This window comes from Calidris pugnax, unplaced genomic scaffold (genome assembly GCF_001431845.1).
Source record: "Calidris pugnax isolate Ruff unplaced genomic scaffold, ASM143184v1 scaffold102, whole genome shotgun sequence".
Classification (NCBI taxonomy): Eukaryota; Metazoa; Chordata; class Aves; order Charadriiformes; family Scolopacidae; genus Calidris; species Calidris pugnax.
The window spans coordinates 4100086-4104060 of NW_015090846.1; positions in this window are offsets into that span (position 1 = coordinate 4100086).

Sequence of the window (3975 nt, forward strand, 5' to 3'; positions counted from 1 at the left end):
AAAAAAAAAAAAAAAGCAAAAACCACCCAAACATCAAAAAACCCCAAACTGCAGTGAAGCAAGTGTTTGATCTGGAAAATGTGGTCGATTTCTGTGGGACTGTTGAGCGTCCTGTTGTCAGTATCACTGCACGTTTGGAGGCTGAGAATCAGTCACTGCTGCTGGTGTTTAGAACTTGACCAAATACCCAGCCCTGAGCCCGTTAGCTTTGACTCATTCTGCTTATTTTCATCTGCAGGTGGAAACAAAAGACTTTGAAGGTTTGTGTGGGTGATTTTGCCATTAAAACAGCAGCAAACGTGGGTTTGGATTATGCTATTATTTTTTTTTTTTTTTTTGCTACACACCATTAATTTTCACGTTGCTGTGCCCCTGCTGGAAACAAAATGATCCAATCCTCAAACCTCCAGTGTTGTGCTTTTGTTTCCTTAGAGTGAAAAAGCATGAAATTAGGATGTTGCTTATCTGTGTTGGTGCTCTAACTGGCCAAGACTTTCCCTTCAATGGCCTGTAGTGACCTCATCTGGAAAAGTTTTCTTGACTTTGAATTCAGCTGTGTAAATCTTGGTTTACTTATTCATATTTTCTATCACTATAATGACAAAATACATCCTTTTAATGTACTTTTAACTGTAAAGATACGTTCTATCTGCTGGGGAATGTGTGAGACTGCTCTGCCATGGTGCGTTATTGGTGGGCGAGTTACAAAAAAAGTGTTTCCTTTTTAAAAATTGCCTCAAAGCACCATCTCCTCCGTCCCGGAGGTTTTATTTGTGGATTGTGTTGTACCACAGAAGTTTCTGCAGTGCCACTTCCATTCATGGATTGTACTGTGCTGGCAGCAGTCATTTCTGAGAAGGATTTCTTGGCCCGTTGTAATTCATGGAGCTGCCTTTGCTCTTCGGATGTTTTTAAAGAGGAAATATTAAACCTGCAGAAAATAAAATGAATACTGTAGAATGTGCCAGGAGAGAAAGGAAAGCTGCTAAAGAAACCCAATGATGTTATTCCTGAGAACTCTTTAGTTTTTCATTGCCAGGAGTGTATCCATCCTGCTGGTCCTGCTCAGAACTGGACGGGAGCTACCAGTTTAGTGAGAGGTCCTGGGTGTATTGTCTGGGTCTCTGTATTGCATACGAGGTGTTGAAAATAGTAAATATAACAGTTTGGTAATTTAAATGGTTTATTTATTTTAATTCAGTAACTTCACGTGTTCAAATCTTGTCTGTTTACTCAGTCTCATACCTCTCTAGGAAGGAAGAGCGACCGTTTTGTACTAAATTGTAAACTAATGTGCTTGTTTAAAATAAATTGCAAACATTTGGGCAAAGTGGTGTGTTTGGGCTTTTTTAGCTGTATTTCCACGTTTCAGACCTAAACTATCGCAGGGCTAGCGTGTGCCCACGTCTGTTTCAGACCATATTGGTCATTTTATGTAGGTACTTAATTTTGAAAAGGACCAGGAACAGGTGAATTTTACTCCATTTCTTTCACTCTTCTGTAACTTTAGAAAACGCCGGTGAATGTTTGCAGGAGTGATGGAAAAACTGTTGGTTTCTGACCAGTTGTTTGCACGTTCTCTCTGTATACACACACACACACACACAAACAAACAAACAAACCTTCCTTTCCCTTAAACCTGAACCTCTCTCCTTCGGCCGGGAGGATGCAAACCTCCCCTGGGTGCTTCTTCCTGCACCTCCTGCTGGTGTCTGGGGTGTCACTGGGGAGGTGGGATGGGAGATTTGTTAAAAATACTGATCATCTACCTGCAAAAGTACTCCAAAAGATTTTTGGAGGTCAGTGATGTTTCTAAACCCGTAGATAAGGTTCTTGGAAGCTTGGCACTGCAGCCCGCTTCTCCAGGGGAACACGCGCTTCCCTGCTGGGCTGTGACCTTGCCTGGAAAACAGGGATGTGGGGAACCTGAAGAAGGGGCTCATCACCTAAACATCTTGATGGAAAAAGCAGACATCAGCCCTGCTGGAGCAGGGGTAGACGTGCCCTGTCCTTACCACCCAATGTTAATAAATCTGCTGTCTCGTTTTAAAGAGGTGCAGGCTCTGACACCTGCTACAACCTGAGCAGGAGAGCATCCAAAGTGGCTCTTGTGGAGACCTGCCGAGATGGTGGCACAGTGCGAGTGACCCATGGGGCTGAGAACATGAGGCTGTGCAGGGCTGGCACGTGCCACTGATGGTCCTGAGTGAGACATTGGCCACTGCTCTCCATCCCGCACAGCCACGACTGCCACGCCCCTGCCCCACGCACCGGGGAACCGCCACCACCCACACACACTTTCTTACGCTGCTTGCTTAGAGGATCAGCCTAAAAATCCACTTATAAAACTGAGCTTAAAAGAGTCCATGTGGGTCATCCCCTGCCCCCTAGAAGCTCTTCATGGTCCTGGGGAGGGTCGAGGTGCCCAACCCAGCAGGTGGTACCCGGCGTTCCTGCAGCACGGGGCTGGGGATGCTCTGCCCGTGCTGGACCCGTACCCCAGCAGGACTCAGCCTGACATTTCTAGGAACTTTAGCTGGAGAGCCCCGATCCCAGTCCCCAAAATGTCTGCCTGCATTATTTTCCAACTGTATGGGTCTGAGCTGTCCCCCCACCAGATCAACCATCAGAGGGGACAGCCCTGGCCCAGCCGTCGACTCCTGCAGCCCTGTTGCTGTGCCGGATCCGGAGCGGGCAGGAAGGCAGCCTGGCACCCAGGGGTGCTCAGCAGGGCTGTGGGGCCAGTGTGGGTGCCACCAGGTTAGGGTCTGAGGGTCTCGGTGCTGGGCCCACTCCCCAGGTGCCCCCATGGGTGGGCGAAAGTCCCCCGTGCTGCCGTCCTGCAGGAACATATGTGTGTTTGGAGGCTCCCGCCCCTAAGCTGCTTTTATTAATTTGTAATCCCCTGCGAGCAGGAGGTAAAGGGATTGGGGGGATTAACGGGCTCACAGTAACAACCACAATTATCAGCTCCGGCTGCCTGGGACGAGCGGGGCACACACGCACGGGGCTGCCCACCCCGGCACACACACACGTGCCCACACCCCTCTGCACACACACACCAACACCTCCACACACGCAGACACACAAGCACCCGTGGAACAGAGCACGAGCCCCCAGGTACAGACATGGGCACACCCCCCTGTGTGCACACACCCACGGGGTGCCCAGGCTGGCACACCCCCCCTTTCCACACACAACCACACACACAGACTGCACACAAACAAGCACACACCCACGCACACACACACAACTACACCCGCAGCCCTGCGTGTGCACACCCCTGCACCCCACGTGCACACCCCTGTACCCCACGTGCACACCCCTGCACCCCATGTGCACACCCCTGCACCCCACGTGCACACACGTGCTCCTGCACACGCACCCGCACACCCCCGTGTGCACATGCAAATACACACATGAACACAGACGGGCAGACACACGCGTCCACGTCCAGCCCCGTCCTCAATTAGTGCAATTAACCTCCGCCAGCCTCAGGGCACTGATTGCCACGGGGCAGACACGACTCCTCACCCGTTACCTCTCCGCGCTTATTGACTAATTAGTGTCGGGGGAATAATCCCCCCCCCGGCTCCCCACGGGCAGCCCCGGGGAACGCCCGCGCCGCGGGGGCAAACGAAATCCGGGCGCGGGGGAGGGCGGGGGGCGGCCGGTTTCGGGGGGATGCTCCCCCCGACGGCGACTCCCCCTGCCCCCCTGTGTGCCGCCCTCGAGGGCTTTGCGGGGGCTTTGCGGGGGTTTTGCGGGGCCGCTTTGCGCCCGAGGGCGGCGGCTGCAGCCTTGAGCCCACGCGGCGACCCCGGCCACGCGTGGGACGTGAGGGGGACAGTGTGCGTGTGTCGTGTGTGTGTCCCCCCCGCCCCCTCCCGCTTTTGTGATGCTAAAGAGCCCCGCGGTGAACCGCGGCCCAGCTGCGGCCCGGCCCGACGGCGCGGTGCCGCCCCCGACCCGCCC